Source organism: Xiphophorus couchianus, chromosome 8 (genome assembly GCF_001444195.1).
Source record: "Xiphophorus couchianus chromosome 8, X_couchianus-1.0, whole genome shotgun sequence".
Lineage (NCBI taxonomy): Eukaryota > Metazoa > Chordata > Actinopteri > Cyprinodontiformes > Poeciliidae > Xiphophorus > Xiphophorus couchianus.
In genome coordinates, this window is record NC_040235.1 from 6,178,620 (window position 1) to 6,204,036 (window position 25,417).

The window sequence follows — 25,417 nt, forward strand, 5'->3', positions numbered from 1 at the left end:
TTCTGTTTTAAGATACCACAGTTAGCATTAGCATATTGTGTAATTCGGTGACACTAAGATTTTCTCCCATCAAACAGACCCGAGAATAATTTCACATCTGGTTTGCACAGGGGAACGAAGAGAAAAGTGGAATGTGTGCCTGTCTTTACTTATCCACATGTAGCGCTGAGAGCTTGCTGTGAAGAAATTCTTTGGATTTTTTGTTGTTGCTGGAGAGAAGAAGCACTTTTAACCAGCTTGGTTTCAATATGGAGACCCAATAATCCTCCAAACATCAACACAAACATGCGTCAGATCTCCTCCAGGGGATCCATCTCACCTGTTTTCAATCAAACTTGACAAATTTATAGCGATGATGTAGCAAGAGAAGGAAAACTCCTGTAAAAGTAGCAAGAGGGAAAATGCTATCTCAGCAATCAGACGACACTTATGTGGCTAATCTCGCCCTGAGTGGGTGATCAAACAGAAACCAGGCGAACAGAAACGTCAACAGTCCAAAGCATCGTCTGTTCACACCGAGATACCAAACGTCTGTGAGCGTGGGAGTCCGTCTGTGCTTATCTCTGAGGCCGATCGCGGTGATAAATGCCCGGCCGGGGTCGTTACACAGATGTAGGTGAACAGCAGTTGAGTCGGTTTCGCGGTTAATCGCCGCACATGGAGAGTCGGACTGGAGCAGCATCAGCTCAAGCTGCCACAGCGTGACGAGTCGAGTGGCGGCCGGCGTGAGATTGGGTCGTGATTCGGCGTGTGGCGAGACTTTGGGTTGTCCTAAACAAAGTGGAGTTGAAATGAGGATACAAGAGGATCCAATTCAAGAATTCAACTTTCAGCTTCTATGCACCACAAATCTGGAACAACAGAAAACTGAAAAACAACTGAAACACTGAGTTCCTTTAAATAAAAACTAAAAACCCAACCTGTTTAGAGCTGATGTTGAATCATAATAAATGAAACATTGTTCAACAAAGCTGATGTATATTGATGATATTAACAATCACTTGACAAATGCAGCGTCTGCTGCTGGTTTTCACAGTCGTTGATGTTTAGTTTCCATGATGTAAATCAGTTTGAACTGCCTTGTTGCTGAAATATGCTATACAAAAAATCTTGATTGATTAAAGTTGATCTATTATGTTTCTTTTAACAGGTTAGGTTACATCTACGGCCTACATAAAACACGTTCATTACATTTTTTGTGCAAAAATCATTCTTAGATAATGAGACTTTAGCTGCTTTAGGGCGTCCTGTCACTATAAATCTGAGTAATCGCCCCCCCCCCCCCAATTCAACATTTAAACTCACATCTGAAAATGGCTGTAAACTGATGCACAATTATACAACCGCAGTTCTTTGAATAGCGTTAGTAGAGCCTCCTGTGCAACTAACATGAATGTAGCATGTGGTTTCTGGATGCTAAGTCAACAAAAAAAACGCTTGTCTTTTCCTGCAGCCATTGAACAGAGCATACAGAGGTAAATCCAGCTGACCAAAAATGCTGGAGCTCAGCTTGGGTTGCTAGGTAACGGGCAGTGCCGCTGATTTGTGTCTTTACATTCCAGAAGTTTTTGAAAAGGCTTGTTTTCCAGACACCAAAAGCATCAAGTTATTGCCAAAAACTGTCTGAGTGGGTTTTTAAGTGCTTAGACTGTTTCTAGAAGGAGTAGAAATAAAAATATATATATTTATTTTTATTTAAAATGCCCATTAGATTACTAACACCACAAACATTACAAAAAAGCTATAGGTAAATAATTCCTTAATATTTAAAAAGTACTGGTTACATCGGCAGGCAGTTTTACTTTTAACAATATACTGTATGTCCTCATCTTATAAATGAAATAACCTGAACTATTTTCATAAATATTAAGAAATGATTGACTCAAAACCAGCTCCTATATGCTGCTGAAGTTACCTGTAAGTTAGTTTTGTCTGATTTAAGACATTTGCATTAGAAATTAAACCAAAAATAGTTGAGATTTTGTGTTTTTTCAGTGCAGAACCTGATAGAACAGCCCTCTAAATGAGCATCGATGAGTAAAACTCAACTGTTTTCTTCCTTCTAATCCCATTCATTTATTTTTTTAAACATATCTCCCAAATCAAAGCCAGTCCATGTGGATCACAGGCCATCAATTCGCCTCCGATTTATCTCCCCGGTTTAAACAGCTCATCAAGCCGCTTTCCGTAGATAGTAAATAAAATAAACAGTTGTCTGCACTCAGAGTTTTCTGGCTCATCAGCTGTTTGAGCGCTGCGGAAAAACGGACTCACATGTTTGGCTTGACATGAGAAAACTCTGTCAGATGAGAGAAAGACGTGTGAGAGAAGAGGAGAGACTGGTTTTACTGGTGGCCTTCCAGCTCTGACCAGCTTCAGGAGGTAAAGAGAAACACATTTTATGGGAGGTTTTACTGGGTGTAAAATATTGGGTGTTGACAGAACTGGGTAGTAACTACTTACATTTACTGGAGTTACTGGAGTAACCTTTTTGAAAAAAGGTATTTTTACTACGCTGTGCTTTGAGTAATTTTATTCTGAAGTATTTCTGCTCTTACTTGAGTAAAAAATCTGGATTTTCTCTCCACTGAATGAAAAACAAACATGTTTTAACCAAAATTCACTAGATACAGAAACACACCTGCAGTTTTTGTTAAAGTTTCTGAAGATTTTTATTGATAGAAACTGATTTTGAAAAAAAAAGTTTTGTTATTTTTTGTTACTTATATGAATTATTGTCATTTTTGTCCTTAAAATACCAAACTTTCCACTTTACTTTATATTTTGCTTCATCTGATGATGTAATTTTTAAATATTAAGTGACTGATAATTTGATCAGTTACTTAGTACTTTAGTAACTTTTTACCAAATACTTTTTTACTGTTACTTGAATAATTTATTGGATGGATACTTTTTACTTTTACTTGAGTAGTTTTTGTGTAACCTGCCCACCTCTGGAAATAACTAGTAACTAGTTACATTCACATGAGTAACTTTTTGGGGGGAAAATTACTTTTAAAAATAGTTTTACTATCATGTACTACCAAAAACTTTTACTCATAATAACAAAAAGACGACTTTTAAGTTTTAAAAAAAAAAGTAAAAGTATCCACACAAGAAAAAATACTCAAGTAAAAATTAAAAAAGTATTTAGTAAGAAATCTACTTGAGTGCAAAGATCTGATTTAATTATGACATCAGCAGATTTGGGTGATAACTAGTTACATTTACTCAGTTACATTTACATGAGTAACTTTTATGAAAAAACTACTTTTAGGAATAATTTAACTACAATGTACTTTTAACTCTTAGAGGGCTACTATTTACTTTTACTTGAGGAAAATCATGTTGAGGTATTACTGCTCTTAGTGTTTTACAGTGTTTGGGTACTTTACCCACCTCTGCACTGCAAAAACTCAAAATCTTACAATTGAAATAATAGAAAATTAAGTTATAAGCAACTTTTCAGCAAGAAATATGAGTTTGTTTTAAGTCAATAAATTCTTAATGTTGGTGAAAAATTAATAGTTTTTTGGCAGATTATTTCACTGGTAACATGGGAAAATATCTTGATATACGTTAAATAATCTGCCAGTGAACTAGTACTTTTTGATCAATATTAAGGAATTATTGACTTAAAACAAGCTCCTATTTCTTGCTGAAAAGTTGCTTGTAAATTTAGTCTTTTTCTAAGATATTTGCAATAGAAATTAGACTAAAATCACTTGGTAAGATTTTGTGTTTTTGCAGTGTTGGGTTGCAAATTGGAAAGCAGAGCCAGAAGGATCTCTGTGTTTTTGTCTTTTTTATGTTTGAGGTTAGTTTTACCACCAGTTTAACCTCAAGAGACTTTTAAAAAGTCCATTAAGGCGAGTCAGGGAGACATCCGTCACCTCCAGTCCCTCCACTGCTCGGCATCGCACACCCAAAAAGAAAGCTTGTAAAAGAAGAAAGAGAGTGAAAGCACCCTCCTTTGTCTCCAATCCTATCAGTGTCACAAAGGTCACGCTCCTTCAAGATAACCCGGGGTGATCGCTGTGAGCGCCGGACCGTTTTCCACCCCGTCTACGCTCCGTTTTCTGATTAGGTGTCAGCTGAATTTCCTTGGTTTGCAGACGACGCCTTTCAAGTGGCGGGTTTCTCATGGGCCTGGCGGCCCGATTCGGACGGCGGGGGGTTTCACAACGTCTGGACGCACAAACGAGGGTCCATATTTATCTTTGCAAATTCAATGCGGCACTTTGCAGGGTTGGCTTGGCAGCGCGAAGCTATTCTCTCTAAATGCCATTGAGTCTGGAGCCCAACAGGTGGAAAAAGGTCAGGGAACCCGAAGGAGACGAAGAACGTTTCCAACGTTTCTCTCAAAACGTTGGAAACGTTTCGGCCAATTTCTGCTGTGAGGAATTCAGCAGGAAAACTTTGAGTAGGCCCTGCTCCTGCAGCCACTTAGACACAAGGTGGTTTGGTTGGTGTTTTATTTATTTATTATATAAAATATCCAGAAAATCCAGCAATTCCTCCATCTTACTTTCTTCCAAAAACACTAAAGCTTCTGCAACTTCTTCTACCTCTAAAGAAATATCAGTGTTAAAGTTGGTTTTCATTTCATTTCAATTAAATAATTATACAGATTTTAGTGCAATTAATTACTTTTTTATTTTTAAATTCCCAGCGGAACCTTTGTATTCACATGTTTCTGGTACTCCTTTAAATCTGACACACAAGCAGAATCTCTAAGCCATCTGGTTAATTTTTGCTTTTTTTGTCGATAAATTGTTTTCAATAACATGTAATTAATTAATTACAGACATTAAAATAACTCGATTAAAATATTTATTCAGTCCCACCACTTAGTTTAAAGATTTGTAATATTAAAGCAAAGAATAAAAACTAAAGTTTTGACTTTATAGTTCAAACTATTCTAGCAATCAAGTTCAAAGTTGTCAGTTGTGTTTTTACATTTACACTATATTAATAAAAGTGGCGTCTAGTTTTATCAAAACGCAAAATCAGCCAGAAATTGAACCTTAAAAAGACATTTACCAACTTTATTTCACCTAACAGACATTCTTAACTGGACTTTAAAGTTCAACATTAACGCTTTCTGCTTCCTATAATTAGCTTGTTTAGCTAACGTTACCTAATCTAGTTATTTTAATAAATTCTTAGCTGGAATTTAAAACGTAAAAGTTTTCTCATCATTGCTTCCTATTGTTAGCTTGTTTGGCTAACTTTACATAATTTATCTAATGTAAATCACTATTAACTGGATTTCAAAGTTAAATCTTACAGTTTTCTAAACATTTAGCTTTGTATGTAGCTACTTTAGCAAACTTTACCAAACTTAGCCAACATAAATAATCCTTAACTGGATGTTAAAGTGAAATATTAAAAGTTTTCTGAGCACTGCTTCCTAAAGTTAGCTAGTTTAGCTATTGTAAATAAGCGTTTGAAACAAATCTCTTGCATTATAAACGTTTAGAAAGCTGTAAATCCTCTGGTACCTACAGCAACATCAGACAAAACCATTATGGTTTTTTAATGGACTTCCATGTTGGGGGGCCAAAACCCCAAACCGTCTCACAATGTTAGGAACCTCCTGGCCAGGCATTGCGTATGTAAATGCGAATGTGATTTACCATGGGAACTTTGCTGCATTCCTCTTGTTTTGTATGGCTGTGAAAAGAGCCGGACCGGAGCCAGCTGAGAGGAACAGAGAGGTCCAACAGCCAACAATCGGCTGCACTCAAGCTAAATTGAGAACAACATATAAATCTCTGGGTTTTTAGAAACACGCAATCACTCACACATGTGTGAGTGCGCACATGCGCTGCAGGAGTAAGCAGTTTATCCCCGGCCTGCTAAGTAGTAGCGTCTGAAAAGCTGGAGTGCTAATGATGGTTGGTTCTCAAAAAAAAAAAAAAACCCAACTTGGCAAACGAGGACAGTGGAGAAACACTAAAAGGTGTCCCGTAGCTACACACCAGCATGCGAGGCAGTCCGTGTGAAAGAGGGAAAAGAGACAGTTGGTGGTAGGAAGCAGGAGAAAATCAAAGAGAGAGAGAGCAGTAAAAAGTGACAAATCCACAGAGCCATGGAGGCGCTAACGCTCACCGCAGGAAGAGATGTCAGGAAAACTGGGAGGAAGGAGTGAGACATGTGGCAGAGTGCTAGCAACAGTGGAAATGGACCCGAGTGAAGCAAACGGACTTCACTGGTAGTGACAGCAGAGAGCAGCTCGGAAAATCCTGATCAAAAGTGACGCATTGACAGAAAATAAGAAAATAGTAGAAAAAACAGGTTTATTCTGCTGATATAAAGCAGCTTCTTGTGCAATATTAGTAGAAAAGCTTAATTATTATTATTTTTATTTTAAACAACAAGCCAGTTTTGATAACTAAATGCTACTAAATAGGAAAAAACAATTACTGTACTGTAAAACATTTTTCTCACCTACGTCTGATTAATCACCTAAACTGAAGTGAAAAAAAATCATAATACAGATAAATTGGAAAATGGATATTAACTTGTAAATTACAATGTCTATGTTCTTTTTTCACTGTTTTTCTAAGATGGACTCTTTATTTGAAAGAAATCCAACTTCAGGAGTCCAAAAAGTTTTTTCTGTCACAACATAACTAATGAAACAAATTCCTCCAAGATAACCTTTCACTTTCTCCGATTTGTTTGGGCCGTCATGAAATCATTACGTTTTCTTCTTTCATCACTTCAAACTGTATTCTAACGCAAATATAACATAAAACACATTTTCTATTAAACTATAAAAATATCACTTTACCAGGATGAAAGAAGGGGAAAAACTTTCTCTCTGGTTCACGTCTTCCACAAATACTTCATCTTAAAAAACGACTGGATGCAAAATTCCTGATCAGCAGGTCCATTTATAATACGAAGTCGGTCCAATAAGATGTCGTAAAATGATAAACAGAACGCAGAAACTTCTAAAAGAACCGCATTAATTTACTCCAGTTACTTCCCTTTTCTTTTTATTTCCAAGAAAACGAATCAGAAACCACATTTCCACTGACGTTCTGACCAAACACGTCCACAGGGGGAATTTTCCATAAGTGGCCATTTGTACAAATCCTCAAGATGGAGGAGTTCCCAAAGTGCAACACATCAACTCACCAAAACAGAAAACACCAATAAAACAAACATAAATGAAGGAATTGGAAGATGATCTATACACAACCTTCTTTTGTGCCTGATGACCAATTTACAGATGAAAACAGTTGGAGATTTTAGTTTTGACCAAATATTTCCAGTCTAATTTATAAACAATGTCAGAGAAACAAATCGTATAAACACTGGCAGGATCTATAAACATCACCAGATCTATATACACAACTGGATTTATGAATATAGACTGGATTTATAAACATAACCAGAATTTACAAACACCACCATATTTATAAACAAGTGGATTTACAAACATCACCGTATTTATATACACAACTAAAGGCTGGATTAATAAACACCAACAAATTTACAAACAACAGATGAATTTATAAATATAAGCAGGATTTATTGGCACAAGCTGGACTTAAACCAGCTTTATAAACATAGACAACGGACAAATAAATCAACAATATTTAATGGATAAGAAAGAAAATCAGATATTATTTTGTCTTTGACCGCCATAAAGGTCAGAATCAGTCAAGGGAAAATTAATAGTTGATATATATTTATCAAGTCAAGAAGGTCAACATATTTTCATTCTGGTCTCAAAGCCAGAGTCCGCCGGTGCTTCGTACTGCGTTTGCCTACCAAGATGGCTGCTACTTCCATTCTAGTCTCCAAGGAACTGTGTATTGATTTATATGTAATCACAATGCAAAACTTTCACCTTTTTCAATTCTGCACCTAAAATTTACCAAAACATGAAAAAACTGAAACTATTATAACTAATTAAATCTAAACATTTAACTAATAATAACCAGAGTTGGGTTGTAACTAGTTGAATTTACTCAATTACATTTACCTGAGAAACTTGTTTGAGAAAAATTACATTTTACTTTTACTTGAGTAATTTTACCATGAAATAGTTTTACTCTTAAGTAAAATGTCTGGATTTTTTACCCACTGAATGAAGAACAAACATGTTTTGACCAAAAAATCACCAGACAGAGAAACACCTGCAGCTTTTTTAGTTTTTTATTGACAGAAATTGATTTGGAATCACTTTAGTTTGCCTGATTTTGTTATTTATTGACATTTTGATTCAGAAAATACAAAAATCTCCACTTAACTTTCTATTTTGCTCCGTCTGATGAAGCAATTATTAAATATGAAATGATTAATAATTAGATCAGTTACTTAGTACCTGAGTCACTTTTTACCAAATACTTTTATACTAATAAATATGTATAAGTTGTGCTACTGTTACTCGATTAAAACTGTTGTGAACTTTACGTCTGGTTACTACCACCAAATTCTTCCATGTTATATTATATGCAGATGATAAACTAATATTTATTATACTCTTACAATTTGTAGGTACTCTTTAAAAGTTATTATAAAAACTAGCAAACACTCTAAAATCTAATTAAAACTGAATTAGACTCAATAAAGCTAAAATCTAAAGTCAAACTCTTATATCCTTGGCTCTCACTTGTTTATTTCCTGTTCTGGGTTTTTCCTTCCTTCTCCATCAGCACATGCAAACTGACGGCCGAGGAAAAAACCGCCACAGGGATTCACCCACCATCCTACAACACTTCCTCCGACCTCGGGACTCTGACCTCAGGACTCCGCCCTCGCCGCATGCAGGAATACGCTTCCTGCTCCCCAAATCTACAGAGTACCAGATAAACAGGCAGAACTAAGGAGGAACTGTGGGTAAATCATGAGATGTGGAGTAAAAAATGGATGCTGAGGCCAAGCAGACTGAAGCAATGCTGGCGTAGCACCAACACACACACACACACACATATTGTGGGGTATGCAGCGAAGCGAGGTGTCAGAGCCCGTTACAGGCCGTTGGCTGGACGCAGCCCCAGAACAAGCCGGACAAAAGCGCTGCCTGTCTCCCCTCATTAAGTGATTTAAGATCCCATGTTCCCCTCCGTCCTTTCATCGCCGTCCAAAGTGAACACACTTAAAAGCCCAACAAGAACGCCAGAGCCTGCTGACATGAATGGGGCAAAGAAAGCCAAGTTCACGGCGGAGGACGAGGGTCTAAAGCTGAGCTACGCTAGCCATGCCCATTAGCCGTTCTGCAGATGGAGGTGGGGGGAGGTACGATCCCCGGCTGGGAAACAGCAGACACTTAATCCGTTATCGCTTCTTCCTCCACGGAAGGAGCGACGCTTTTCCCATGAAGTTTCGCAGAAATGGGCCGCTTCCACATTCCTGGCTAACAAGGAGGCGCTAACCGGAGGTTAGCTGGACGGAAGATCACCGCCGAGTCCGACACCAGCCTGATACAAAAACACTCATTATTACCAAATATCTTGGTCTGGTTTCTAGTGCAAATGTATAAGTACACTTAAAAAAGACAAAACTAACTTACAAATAACTTTTCAGCAAGATATACAAGCTTGTTTCAAGTAAATAATTCCTTTATAAAGATGAAAACTTACTAATTTTACCTGCAGATTATTTTACATAACATGGAAAAATGTCCTCTTATAAGCGAAATAATTTAATTTGCCAATGGAATAAATATTTTTCATCAATATAAAGGAAGTATTTTCTTAAAACAATCTGTTTTATCTTGTTGAAAAGTTACTTCTAAGTTTGTTTTCTTTGATTTGAAGTGTAACTAGAATATAATAAAATATAATGAGTTCCTGGCCAGCAGGGGTTCCTCACTTCATTAATCTTTAGAGTGTGATTCCTAGTTTTTAGTTTATTTTAGTAATAATTGTTCAGTTTCAGTTTAGTTTTCATTAGATACAGTAATAGTTTCAGTTGTTTCATACTTTGATTAATTTTTAATGTACAGAAATCAAAAAGCTCAAAGTATTGTTATTATGTAAACATCGATACGGTAATAAATACTCAACAGAAAACGTAAGTTTTCAAAAAAATGGATTCAGTTTTTGTTGAACAAGCGACTGATTCTGTTTTCTCCCAACGTTTCCTGTCGCCATTTTGCAGACTAGCGAAGCCGCCTGGAGGATCATGTAGTGAGACGTAAACAGATGGTGAGGAAACAAGCAGGTCAAAAAGCTGATAAACAGAATCATAAACACAAAAATAAAAGATTTTACATATATCATTTCAGTATGTTTTAATTTTATAAAAGATAACAGTAATATCACTTAATTCTTATATTATTACGACTCTATTGTGGTACAGCCATAATAATATGCAACTATTGTGGCTTTATTGTGATAATATGACTTTATTCTCGTACTATTATGACTTTATTCTTGCTTTATTACGACTATTCTGGTTGATATCACTTTATTCTAGTCATATGATGATTTTATTCTTGTATTATTACAACTTTATTGTGGTAATGTCGCTTTATTTTCATATTATAGTGACTTTACTCTCGAATCACCATGTATTTTTTGTAGTAATGTTTTCTCGTATCTTTTTCACTTTATTCTGCTGATGAAACGTTTTTCCTCTCATCATCCCCGGTGATTTCTTCCTGAAGCGTCAGACCGAACAACCTTTGCCTCTGACATCGCAGATCTTCCCTTCGTGTCTCGTCTGAAGCTCCGTATGTGAATCCTGCGAATGCCAAAACGTGAAAGCCTAATTGGAAAGCAGGAGTTTGGTTCAGAGGGGACGGCAAACAGAAAATGCACTTTCTGGATTCGCAGAAACGCCGGTCTGAGGCAGCCAAGGTCCAATTAGTGGTGGTTCGCCATGTGGGATCCAAACATTTGTTTACAAGGAGGCTTTTTTTCCTCCTCCGCAGGAATGAACGGAGAACATGGCGGCGCTTCAACGGAGTGGGTGTGGCCTCGCCGCACAAACCTCTGGGCCTTTTGACATTACGCCGCGCAACCATGAGGTCAGAGGAAGGCTCTTTCTTCCCCGACACAAAGGGCCGATTTTTCACTCGCCCCGTGAGAACACCGGCGAATAATGGCCCCTCGGGCCCCTGGTATCATGTTCGGTTTCACACGCGTCCAGTCCATTCTGGAGCCACAACAAAAGGGGGGCAGTTTGTGGGGAGGGACCGGTGTGCCCAGGACACGCCATGCTGAGTGGCTCCGACGCGTTTCAACGTCAGCTGGACTCACATGATTAGGAGGAGGAATTGTTTCACAGAAAGGAAATGTTTCAGTCAAAACTGAGCGAAACAAGCTGAGCTTTTGAGTCAGAAACAAACAAAATGTTCAACTCCTGAGAGAAAAATGGAGAATGACAGAGTTTCCTGGAACGAGTTACATTTATATGAGTGAAGAAACAAACCAATCTGTTCGATAAGAAAGAAAATCAGCAACAATCTGGTTACAGGAGTGTAAAAACCTTTAATCACTAGCTAGAAAGTTAGCTGCGCTATCAATAAAGCGCTAATTAGAAACATTATATGTAATACAAACTTTATTTAAAAAGGGACAACATAAATGTCACCATTCGAGCAAAAGCTAATTTCATCTGCAGTCCTGCTAACGTTAAAGAGCCACACCAACTTTAACTGTTCCAATATTTTCTAAATTATGGCCTAAATAAAGTTTGCAAGTCGTCATTTGTTGAAAATCAGTGAAAGTTTGTAAATTAAGCCGCGATATAAACAATTAAAACTAACCAAAGTCATCGCTCCAGTTTTAGTGTTTTACTCTTTTTTTGTTTTTGTCACATTAAAACCACAAACTTCAAATTATTTTATTGTGATTTAATGTAACAGGCCAACACATTTTCTCACATTTCAGGTCTGGACTTTGACTAGGCCATTCTAGTATATGGTTATACTTTGATGTAAACCACTTTACTGCATCTCTAGCTGGATGTTGACGGCCATCGTCCTGCAGGAAGTTGAACCTCCATCCTGGTCTTACAGCCTATAACTCAGTCAGGGCCTCGGTCCCCACAGCATGATGCTGCCAACACCATGTTTTCCTTGCTTAAGCTAAAACATTAAATGTTGGTCTCAACTGACCAGAGCAACTTCTTCCATGGGTTTGATGTTTCCTACGTATCAGGAGACAAACTGAAAACTGTACTTTTGTAAATAATCTGGTTTTTTTTGCATCATTTTTTTCTCCTTCTCAACTTTTAGAAGCAGAAAAAGGAGAAAAAGCAGAAAAAGCAGCCAGTCGCTCCGCAGTAACACCTGTGACTCCAGTGAGGCTACAGAACCAGCAGCTCAGTGGCCCCGCTCTGTGTCACGAAGCGCTTGAAGAAAGGCCAGACGGATTAGGCTGCGGCTCCCCTGACATGAAAAGCTGCACTTAATTCAAAAGCTCTCACGGCTGATTAATCACAAATTATGATCAAACAGCTGACTTACAGGATAAACATGCGACAGACACCCTGCTCACGAGTCTGCATGCGTGTGCAGGCATGCGTGGCCCCTCGCTCTGTGAGCGAGATCGCACCGTCTCCCCAAAGCCTGCAGACCCGTTTCTACAGGCGGATTAAACACGCCTGCAGAACCGGCAGCAAATTAAAGCCTCCGACCGACGCAGCCGAGACGTTAGGCTGCGAGAACGAGATCTGAGGAAAAGTGGGTCAAACTCCGGAGCAGAAGAACGACTGAGACCAACGCTGGGGTGATCTGGATCAGGGGTGACGGGGAATTTCAAAATAAAACAGTAAAAAGTTCATTTGATCATTTCAGAATCTTGAATTTTATATTTTAAGATTTTACATTAAACTCCTTCCTTTAGGATAAAATACTTCGCTTTTTTCACAAACTTGAGTTAGAAAGTTTTAACATTAAGAAAATGCTTGGATGGACAAAAAATATATATTTCAACATTTATTATTTGAACGTTTTATGAAACAAAAGACATATAACTGCAAACTACAAAATAAAAAAATATAAAACTATAAATCATCTTTTGTGCAGCTTCATACTGACACTATTACTTCAGGAGCAACCAAAAAATAAAAAATAATATTACTTTTGTAATTTTTTTAATAACTTTAAAAATTCAACTGAATTCAAAAATACTTTTTACAAAGTATTTTACATCACAACGATCTTACTCTGAAAAATAAAATCCTAAAAATTCAATCAATTTTCTTCTATTGGAGTTGTAGAAGTGACTAAAACACAACAATTTTTGGATTTTGACAGAAGAAATTGAAAACGTAGATTGTATATATAAAAAAATTCAGCTGAATTTTTGAAGAATTTTCACCAATTTATTTAACTTTCTTGTTTATTTCTTCTAATTCTTCATACATGTTCACCCAAAGCTGAAACTTTCTCATTTATTTTAGTAAATAATAAAAGTGATATAAAGTTCTTTAACAAAACTGATATTTAAGATTTTACATTTTGTACGGCTTATGAGAACGCTGTGACTTTACAGAAAATTTTCACAAATAATATGAAGTTTAATTGGAACTTTTTTTTAAATTACCAGCAGGACTTCAGTTGAAAAGTTTGAGGAAAGTCTCAGTACTATCCCACAATAATAGACTAACAAAAATTGGAGTAATTCATAAAACTAAAAACTATTTTAATAGATTTTTATTTGTGATTTTTTTTAAAACAGTTGAGTATTTTTAGAATATTAGCTCATCCTAATATTTAATGAATCGTAACATGATCTGAACGTTTTTTCACTTAAAGCAGCAGAATTCGTGTTGACATTAAAAATCAGAATAAAATCGTATTTAGTGCAGAAGTTTCTTCCCAGGTGTGTTCAGGTGTTTAATTTGAGATATTTCATATTCATGGCTGATATCTTGGAGTAAAATGACAGAAAGCTGATTTTCCCGTCCTCGTCGGAGCTCATAGTGACCAAACGTGTCAACACGCTGCTGCCACGGCAACACGCTGCTGCCGCGGCAACAGTTAATCACGTCGCATTAAACCAGCCTGGCCTCCTCCAGGCGGCAGCCATCATTATCTCCTCGCTGGCGCTTCTGGTGCAGGTTTGGTGATCCGGGTTTCCAGGGGCCAATCAGGGCACAGCTGCTTCACGCCTCATTGGCTGCCAAGCGACTACGAATCGTCCTGATTGGTTGGATCTCAACCTGTTTATTTTTGAACAACAGTGGATTGAATTAGCGTTTTTCTGGCAGTAAACCAATTTGTGGACGACTTTGTGTTATTTAATCACTCATGATTTCGCATATTTGAACATTTTAAACAAATTTCAGGTGAAAATTGGCGCAGAGTAAAATGTGTGTCAACCAGAAGCGTGCGGCTCGGTTGCTGGGCAAAGTTTGGAGCGGGCCGGCCTCCGTACGGCGGTGACGTGGCGCCTCCAACCCCCCAGTGTATCGCGTGTCTAAAGCTCGACAGCAGCACTTCTGGAAGGAGACCATGTGACCCGGAGGAGCATCTCCAGCATCTCCAGCCTGATGCGTTTTTACGTTTTCTCCCTCCTCGATCAGATCTTCAACGACGTGAAACCGAGAAAAAGTGACAGAAAGAGGCGACATTACAGCAGCAAACTCATATGAAACATTTACTTTACTGCTCTATGTGGGTCAATAGATCAAGAATTTCATATCTAAGAAAGTTTGAATGAAAAAATAATCACAGAATCTGTATTTGCACCAATTCTGTTCCATTTATTTTTAATATTTTTTCAATAGACTAAATTCATTTCATTTACTTCAGTTATTTTTCAATGTTACGTTAAATATTAAATATCTGTGTTTTAAAAAAATCAAAAAACCTAATTATAATCTTTAGCCCCGTGACATGTTGACATATAAAGGGCATTTTAAATAAAATCTACTATTTTTATTATTTATCATAATAATCTTTATTTTTTATAATTAAAGCAAACAGAAAATGGGATAAAAATAATAATTTTAGTTTATAGCACAAGAAGTTAATCTTCAACAATTTAAAATATGATCAAATATTTACAAATGACGCCAGTAAAAAATGGTTCGTTAGGATTATTTATATTTTTTATTAGTTTTAACTAGTTCCCAAATTACATTTTTACTTATTAACTTAATTTATCATTTAAAGTTTTAGACCAGGACGTTAACATTTCATCATCAGTTAAAGAAACGTTTTGTAAAATTACGCCATAGTGAAAATAGTTTTCAGGTATTTTTCTTAAGTTTGTTTTATAAACTTTATTACATATTTACTTCTTTATTAACTTGATTTATTGTGTAAAGTTAAAGTAAACATCTCAACATCCATAAAAAAATATAAAATTAAATATTTACAAATTACGCCAGTGAAAAATTGTTCACTAGTATTATATTATTTTTCTTATTTTGTCTTATATCCATATTTTTACTTATTTATTAACCTGATTGATCATTTAGTTGTTATAATATTTTACTTTTTTCTTGGCATTACCGTATAATAAAGTTTATAATCTGAACGTGTTTAATGACATTTTGTATGTTATGTATTACATGTAGTTTATTATTTTAAACTATTTTTTCAAAGTGAAATATAATTTATGTGCAGATATCTTTACTCCACTAGAAATCATTTAAAATATATTTTACAGGTTTTCTGTGCCTTTTGTTGTCGTCTATTGATCTGTCTGGTTTTTTGAAGTCAGACATTTTATACCAAAAACCATTTAAAAAAATCATAATCCTACCAATAATCATTTAACAAGCAGTTATGTGGGTCCATTTAGGAAGAAAAAGTGATTAGTGAACTTTCTGTGACCAGACTTTTGCTACTTACAGAAGTCCACTAAAACTTAATGTTCACCTCCATCCAGAGACAGAAATATGAGCAGCGAGCCATAAAGGTTTCTGATGGAAACCTAAGCAGCCGGCACACTCAGGAAACAAATAAAACATCTTTATGAGCTGGATTTTATGATCTTAATAGGCACACTCCCGGTCCAGCAGCCTCTAAGTGCTCCGCTTGGACAGCGCCGAGCTTTCCAGGCGACTTCAGACTTCAGCTACTGTCTGCCGAGACGAAGCTCTCCGCAACTTACTGTTTTCATTACGGAGAGCCGAGCGCGACCCAAACTTTCTCTGGCTGTAATAAATTCTCATTAGAGACCGAACCGGGCTGCGATATTAAAGAGAGGAAGGAAAGTCACTGATGAAAAATACACATTAAAGGAGCCGGCAGCGAGTTTCTAACTGATTCTTCTCCACAAACTTTTAGCTAAAAGATGCTTAATAAACAAATCAACTGGCTCCTTATTGGTATTTGTAAAATAATCAACTTTTTTAGCATTTTTTTTTAGAGTTAAGTAACCAGATGAAACAATTTAGCAATAAATACAATAATAAAATGTTTGAAAATTATTGTTTTTAAAAGGAGAAAAAATAAATGAAAATATGTGACTGAAGTTGATAAACAAAATAGTAAAAATATCAAAATAAAAATATTCAAAAATAATAAAATATGGAAAATTTTATTTTACTTTATTTTGAACATGATAGCATCATGATAGTTTGGTAAAAAATATATTAACAAAATTATGATAATAAAAGTTACATCAAAAGTCAAATCATTCAAAAATATGAAATGAAGAAAATAAAAATATTTCCTATTAATAATATTATTTTTAAAAAATCTAATACTGTAAAGCTAAACAATAAAAGACAAAATTGTGTAATAGTTTATAAAAATATTTAAAATAAAAATACTTTTGAGCACTATCCATGTGTCGCCCATTATTCTTTTAAATATATTTTAAAAATCAGTTTTAAGTTAAATGATCCAAACGGTGGAAATTACAACCTCATGACTGAGTTTATAACTTTTTAAAGCGTAAAAACGTGTTGTTTTTTTTAAAGCAGTAAACGTTTCTGTTGTGAAATCTTTCCTCTCATTTGATCTCCTCCCTGCCGAGTCGCTCTGCGTCTCTGAAGCCATGAAGGCAGGTTATCTGACCTGCTCTCTTTTGTTAAGCCAGACAATACCGGCTTGTTGGGCCATTAGCTGCTCTTTGTCGTCGCTCATCTAGGTGTGATATCCACCATGTTGGCTCTGAAAACGCAAAATCGACCTAATGAATGCAAAACAAAGCTTGGTGACACAACCTGAGCTGCTGCAAAACTTAAAACCAGGAAAATAAAGGAGCAGAAGACAGTCATGAGGATGTAGTACTCTGCTCCTGTGGAGGCGCCTGATTGGCCGAGGAGAGTGGGGTCGTGATTGGCCAAGATGGCTGACGAGTCGGCGACCTGTTACGCCAGATGCCCTCCTCTCGTCCCCTGCAATGTTTGCAGCCCGCCGCACGCGATCCCCCGCTCCGCCTGGCTGCACCCTCTCATCGCATTACTTCTGCTATTCTAACTCCTCCATCAATTATGCACTAGAATAACTCCGGGCCCTGATGGAGCCAAGACATGAGAGGAAGGAGGGGGGTCGACGGCGCGCGCTAGTGCTAATGCTAACACCGGCCGCCAACGTATGGCGGCGGCGGCACCAGCATCACCATCAATGTGTTAGTAGGTCAGGACAGGACTGGGACTGGGAAGACTGGGAATAAAACAAAGCAGAGGAGCTTTCCTGTAGCACAGCGGTGTTCAAAGTGCGGTTCAGGGGCCGAATGTGGCCCTTGGAATTAGTTTATGTGGCCCCTGAAAATTGGTGCAAATTTGGCCGTTCAGATGAAATGGACACTTTATGTTTTTGTTTTATTGTAGGATTTCCATATCAAGTTTATATCTTAAATGGAAAATGTACAACATTATAATTAGCAGATCATAGAGCACTGAAAAAACACAAAAACCTACAATAAATCTTACAAACAGAAACTATTTCTAGTCCAGTTCCCAGTGCAAATATCTTATCACTCTGAAAATAACACAAAAGTAACTTTAAATCAAGATATAGCAGCTTGTTTTAGTTCCTTAAAATATTGACTAAGACGTTTTGGTTCCATTTAACAGATTATGTCACTTTATAGCAAAACATTTTAAAAAGTTAAATTATCTGCCATTAGAACCACAACTATTTTAATAAATTATTGATTTAAAACAAGCTTTTATAAGTTACTTATAAGTGAAGTTGTCTTATTTGAAGTGTGCAGGGAAACTTGCAGTAGAAATTAAACCAACAATATTTGGTGGGATTTTGTGTTTTTGCAGCATTAAGTCAAACCAGAAACTTTTTACTCATCAACACGTTTTGGGCGAAACTCAACAAAGGTTGTAAAAGAAATGCATCATTTTTATAGCTGGAAATGAACCAAAAACAACCAAGAAACTGGGAAATAATTGGCCCAAAAGGTTAAATAGATGCAAACATTAATGTCATTCTGACTGTGGTTTCGGTAAAAATGCTCATTTTGGTCCCTCAGGATTTTAAAACTGGGGATTTTTGGCCCCTGGTGACAGAAGTTTGTCACCACCAAACTTTTCTAAGGAGTGTAAAGAAAACTGGTGAAACCAACACAAATATTAGTCTCTACATTCAAATTTAGACAAAATTATGCTCAATATTTCTTTTTGCTGAGTCGGTGATCCTAATTTATCATTCAAATTTACATGATGCAGAAATTGATCACTTTGCCAATAAATTTATGATGACGGCTGTGAACAAAATGTAACGTTTGTTTCTGGTTTCTCATCGTTACTGTATGATATTTTTATTATGTAAAGAACTTTGAACTGCCTTGTTTCTGAAACGTCCTAAACAAATCAACTGAATTGATTGATTAAGCTGAACTACAGTTGGACCAAAACAATTTGTATAAACGTGTTTATTCATGCAAAGCAAAACTTGCTTCAATTTAACAGTTTAACATAATTTTACATTGGACTTAGTAGCTAAGTGACCTTATGATTTAGTTTTTTTGATAATAAACTTTAGACAAATGAAGCAGTTTTGAAAGGCAACAAATTTTAATATTTTCCCAAAATTCAACCAGAGATTTTGTAACGATGCCTGAGAAACGTTTCAATATTCAAGACTTCAGTCACTGATTCCTTAAACCGTTTTAGGTTTTCACAAATTTTGACACTGAAATTGCTTCAAATTTCGACGCAACATAAGAATTGTTTGAATTGTCCAACTTAAGACAAACAAAAGAGTCAAAAATAATAAAATCCCAATAAAATTGTAGCAAAATTCAGATAAAAATGTCCAAAGTATGAAATGAGCAAGAGAGAGGAAAACAATAAAAACTCTCCAGATGCCAAAACTGAATGTTTTTATTTGTTATTTTGAGATTTAATAACATAATTTCAGTTTGTATAAAAGTTATTGTTTCCACAATCACCAAAATCTAAAATTTGAACAATTGGTGAATATTTATTTACATTTAGATACAAACTGACTTTTAATTTGCTTTTATTCGTAAACATTGGCTTTAACTTGGACACATTTACATTAAATGATGCTGATTCATGTCTGCTGTGTGTTGACAAGTAAATAAAGTTATTAATAAAATTCATAACTTTAGTGACTCCATAGTTTATTCTTTATTCTTTATACATTTGCATAAAAAGTTTACTAAACCAGAACTTTCTTCTATTTGCCATGAATTTTGTTAATTATTTTCATACACATTTAACATTGAACTGGATCCAACATAAAGTATTTACTTTTTGTAGAAATTATTATCTTCATCTATGCTGTCAAACTGACTTTTCTGAATTTCCAATTAAACGGCAATAAATTCTAGCAAACATTCACTAAAATAATCCATAATAATCTCAGAGATGAGCACCGATAAAACACTCAAAATAAATAAAAATAAAATAAAACTTGTTTTAAATTGACCTTGGTTTGAAAAAGATCAACTTTAACCAGAATTATTAAACTAAATATTGTCACTTGAAGGTTTTATTTTAATAAAATCTAAATTTCTCACCAAATTATTTCACATTTGTAAAAACATTAAGGAAAAAATCTCACTACTTTTAAAATTGGTGAGATTTATATGTTGTATTAAAATGTCTCTAACAGCTTAATAAATAGTTCATACAAAAAAGTCAAGTTTACATCTAAATATTTAAATTAATTTTAGAAATGAGAACTGAAAACGTTGATCAAAAAGTAAAAGTAAATTTAAGGAACGTTAAAGTTTTCTTCGGTATTTCATCCGTTTTTTTATTACTGTTGCAAAAATATTTCATTTTAAACCAAATTGTCAACAAAAGCAGATAAATCTTTTCTACTAAAAACAAAAATTATTAATACCGAAGCTGAGTAATGTTTAAGTAACTCAAATGTTTTTAACTTGTAAATACCTAAAATAAAGAACGTTAAAGACGCTGTTGTGACTCAGTTTGACTTTCAGACAGTAAAGACTGAACGGACGCCGCAGGTTTTTATCCTTCGTGATTTGGGTGATTTTTCATATCAGGACAGATTAGGAAGCGTTCGTGTGACATCCTGCGAATCTTAACCTACTTTTATTCCCTCTACAAGATGGAGTCCAACCTGGAAAATGGCTGCCTGCGCTCCGCCGCAAGACGACAAAGGAAAAGCGAGAAGACGGAGATTTTCTGAGTCAGGGATTAAAATTAATGACCCGTTAAGTTTAAGCTGTCCAAAATAAATGTTATTAAAGTAATTCAGTCCAGGAGGGAATTTGTTTAAACGAAGGAGCAAATTTAAAAAAAAAAAAAAAAAAAAAAGAAAAGGAAAGTCGACCCCGGTGTTAAAGCCGTGACCTGGATTTCTCCTGGTTGCGTGTGAAGGTTTGTCGAAGCTCCATCGTGAGATCACAAACAGCTTTTTTTAATATTTCATGGGTCCCAGAGCACAAAGTGAGCAGAAACCCAACATGAGGAAACACATTTGGCTGTGGATCCACACGAAGGGCCCGAAGAGCCAAGTTCAAGAAACAAACTGCTGATCGTTCAGATTTACTTTATCACTCTGAAAACAACAAGAAAAAATCAGTTCATACCTGAGGAGAAACTCAAGACTGGGAACTAAAAGCTGCTTCATCTGAGAGGTTCTGGTTTGCTTGGTTCGTCCCAGAGCTTTGTCACCCTGATTCATTAGGAAAGTAATGCACTCCCACACCAGCTTTTCCCGATTCCCTCCAAGAAACACAAAAAGCTACAAGTCAGCAGCCATTAAACATCAGGAAACATCGTCCCAGCGAGAAGGTCTGCCTGCTTTTAGTTTCAGGCGTCGCTCCAAAGCCGCACTGACAAACACACGACGTCCAGAAAACCTTCACTCACACACTCGGGGCCCAAGCTGTCAAAATGATCAGGATTTTGCTTTCTAATCAAGCGGTAATTGTGGCCCCCGGTTTTTCCCCATTACCTCCATTTTACTTGAACCAGATGAGACAGCAAAGATTTTCCCTCTCAGAGTGAAAAAACAGTGACGAATTGGACGCAGAATCGGTTAATTTTGAGGTCCAACATTAGACTCAACGACGCTTGAAAGAAAATATCTGTGTTCTGAATCATTCAGCAGCATTAAAAAACTCCTTGCCAATTTACTGTCTGTATTTTCAAGAGTAAGGGAGATAAACTGTGACAAAATCGTAAAAAAAAAGTACAACTCAGCTGCACATCATGTTCTCAAAACTTTGGATTGTGCTGCTGTTATTGATTGTGGATCTGATCCTGATTTAAAAACTGATATATTATGACCTCTGATCAAATCAACACAAGTAATCAACTCCGGCTGATGGGATTTATTAGTCATAAAACTACATTTCCTTAGACCAGACTATGAAAACATACTTTTACTAAACATCTGTAAGGTGGGCAGGAATTACCTGATGGTTGATTCAAAATATTCCTTCACATATTGTTACTTTTTTTACTCCAAATAAATTAAAATTTATATTGGTGCTTGCAGAGTTATTCTGCATTTTGAGTAAAACATAAGAAACTATTTTGAACTGTAAAATATCAAAACAGTTATGAAAGAAAACCTGATTGTAATGGATCAAATCTGACATCTGCTCCTTTATGTAGTAAGATATCTAAAGCAGCTGCTTCCAAAGTTATTTGGCTCATTTTCGTTCTCTAATTAGAAGAATATGAAATCTATTTTCATATCTGTGAATTCATAAATCATTTAGAATTAAATGTAAACAAATACGAACCTCACAGCCAAACACAAACCCAAATAACGGCAGGTGGAAATTAAAGTATTGTTCGTAATATTGTGTCATAGTGCATAGATCCTTCATACCTAAAGTTGTTGTTTATAAAATTCATATTTAAATAACTTCCAGTTGATGGTGGTATGAAAAGTCACCAAGATGGTTAAGAATCAGTAGCTGCTTCTATCCAACTGTTGCAAATTTTGAGCAAATTTTTTTAATTTCACAGAAGATAAAATGTGAATCAGCTGTTTTTCCAGCTGCTGGTGAATCAACCAGGCTACACACACCGAGTGTTTATGTCAGATGGTGACGCTGCGTATGGCTGCTATAAACAGAAAAATGTTCACTACGTCAGAATTTACTCAGCAAACGTGTTTCCATTTAACCTTCAGCGCATTAACTGGTTTTCAGGAAAGTCAAAACTTTCCACAAACATAAAAACTTTCGTGTGAATTTGAGAATTTTCTTTTCCAGTTTTACATGTTTCCATCAACCTTAGCTAACGTTTAATTATACAAAACTTCCTGTGGCGAAAGACGAGCTGCTTTTAGAGAGTTACAAATCGAACCAAAACTTTAACTGTATGAAATGGCAAAGGGGCAAATGTCAAGATCAGTTACCTATAAAACGTTTCCTTGATAGATTGAACGGCTTGTAAGGAGCAAATGACAAAAAATTTAACTTTTATGAATTATAGAAAGTGCCATTTTGGGTCACTTACCAAAAGACACACTTTATTGATGATGCACATCCTTATAGCCCAGTTGCATAAAAGTGCACCTTTATCATAGCTCCTAATTGGTAAATGACGTAAAATGGAACTTTCTTGACGTATGGAAAGTGTCATTTTGGGTAATATGCCAAAAAGGACACTATTTGCCATGCACATCCTTGTAACCCAGTTGTGTAAATGTGCGTCTTTAAGGTGTTGTCATAGAGAAGTGACCGATAAAGACAACTTGATGCATCGAAGGGATTCTTATTGGTAAATGGTGTAAAAATTAACTTTTTTAATGTATGGAAGGTGTCATTCTGGGTAATATACCAAAAAAAGACACTTTCTATTTATATATCCTTGTAACCCAGTTGCACCTCTGAAGGTGTCATCATAGGGCAGTGACTTGATGCAAAGAATGGGTCCTTATTGGTTAATGTTTTAAAGGAGAACTTTCTTGATTTCTTGGAAGGTGCCATTTTGGGTAATATACCAAAGAAGACACTTTTTCAATGCATATTCTTACAGCCCAGTTGCATAAAGGTACATCTTGGTGATGCATTTAAGGCGTCATCACAGGGCAGTGACCTTTACAGAAAACGTCTTGGTGTATTGAAGGTCTCCTTGTAGCTCGGTTACCTGTAAGAAAACCTTCATGCATCAAGAAGACTGAAAGAGTCTCAGCTCAAGTTTTAGATTAGATTTAGTGGGGATTAAAGAGGAACTGTTGGGATGGATGAGCCCCCAGCCGCCTATCTTTGATGCTTAGTAATGCCCTGCAAACAGCATCAGCTGTGGCCAGTCTGTTAGCAGCTTAGTGGCTCTTTAGGACCTTTTTGGAAGCACTTTTCAGAGGCTTTCCTGCAGTCATTAGGAGCTAAGGCTGATTAATGTGAATGGTCAGGCAGGGCTTGGCTTTCTGAGTGAGGAACAGAGAGGGGTGAAGGGTCCCACAGGAAGTGTTTTGTGTCTCCACACAAAGGGAAGACTGACCTCTTAAGCCCCTTAGAGCCTCTTTGCTAATACCCTCACCGGTGCCTACAAAGACACAGGGGATGCCATTTCACCACTCGCATTTAACAGAGTACACACACACACACACACACACACACACACACACACACACACACAAAGAAGCCCCCACTAAGATTAAAACGGCAGGAAAAAGTGAAGCTCTGTGCAGCGGGGTGAGACCGGCAGAGATTAGACCTGAAGAAGCCAAACTGTTTTACATCTGGACACAACGGATCGGATCGAGGCTTTGTTTTCTCAATTCGGACACTTTCCAGCTCTCTGTGGCAACTTCTTTCAAATTCCAGAAATTGAACTCAAATGTGTCCTTGGAAACTTTGATGAATTAGTTCAACAAACATTTTTGTGTGCAGAGGTTTTAGAAGTTTGAACCAAATTTGGAGGCATTCTCAGATGTTGAATTCAACATCAAAGATCAGAAGTAATTTTATATATTTTTTTACAGTCTAGTGTAGAAAACATTGATTTATTGCTTTAATAAGTAACATCTACCAGTGGGAGTTTCACTTAAGGGCTGGTTTAGTTTGATCAGGCATCATAATGTCTCAGATATTATGAGTCCAAATGGATCCAAACCACAACAAATGGAAGCAGGGAAATATAAAGTCTTGAGAGGATAATATACAGCTAAATGAAATCCGAGATTTAATATTATAATTCATTATTCATTATAAAAACAAATTAAAAATACCAGTGAAGAGACTCAAAGTCTCTGGTAACTTTAAATCCAATAAATTCAGTTATAATCCATAAATAACCTCTTATTACAGAGAATGTGCTTTCTGGATGCTTTTCATATTAAAACTCTCCTCTGCAAATTTGGGAACTGATATTTTCAACTTCTGCTAGTTAGCATTGAGAGTTTACTTTAGGTAGTTAATTGAACTCGTTAGTTTCCTGCAGCAGATTATCAGTATTATATTAGAAACAGTAACAAACATATTGGTGACGGCTGTTGCTAGCTCTGTTGGCTAATGTTAGCTGCCCTTGTAGAAAGCCTGACAGAATGACTGTTTATTTTAATATTAGCACCGTTAGCATTCATAAGCTAGTGAATGCTGTTCTCAGGTCTAAACGTTAACTGAGCTAACTAATGTTTATTTCACCATTTGCACTAAAATAAACATTATATTAATGTTATCTGTTAGCGTTAGCATCGTTAGCACTCATATGCTAAGAAATGCTGTTCTAAAATCTAAATGTGACTATTTAAATACTACTAATAAACATTAACTAATCTTTAATTTAACATTAATTATATTATTTACCACTAACATAACAATAAACTAGATATTAAAGTTATTAACTTCGGTATTTGATCATCTTTTCTTAACGTTAGCGCTCACATGCTAGTATGCTGAGTTTTGCTAGTTAATATTTAGCGTTAACGTTTGCTAGGTAATTACATTTTTTGCTGAAATACTTTGAACTAGAAAATGACAATATTTTTTCATTCAGATTAATTTGTTTACCATTAAATCTGGATTATTCACACTCTTCGTGTTGTTTTATTTAAATAAATAACCTCCAAGTCATTTCTTAGACATCTAATTATTTGCAATGTTCTTCTGTGTTTTATGTT

General features: G+C 36.0%; 2 protein-coding genes and 1 long non-coding RNA gene across 4 annotated transcripts in view; all 3 read right to left on the reverse strand.

Moving 5' to 3' along the window:
• LOC114149750 (protein NLRC5-like) overlaps window positions 1–25,417 on the reverse strand; it is a 1,536,511-nt gene that overhangs the window by 700,351 nt on the left and 810,743 nt on the right. The gene's annotated exons all lie outside the window — the stretch shown is intronic.
• The window catches only part of LOC114149806 (ephrin-A5b-like), an 89,836-nt gene that overhangs the window by 53,402 nt on the left and 11,017 nt on the right, over window positions 1–25,417 (reverse strand). The gene's annotated exons all lie outside the window — the stretch shown is intronic.
• Window positions 1,280–25,238, reverse strand: LOC114149853 (uncharacterized). Its single transcript, XR_003596619.1, has 3 exons — window positions 25,225–25,238; window positions 16,073–16,081; window positions 1,280–1,538 (listed from the first exon to the last, which is right to left on the reverse strand). It is a non-coding gene; the product is annotated as an uncharacterized LOC114149853 (long non-coding RNA).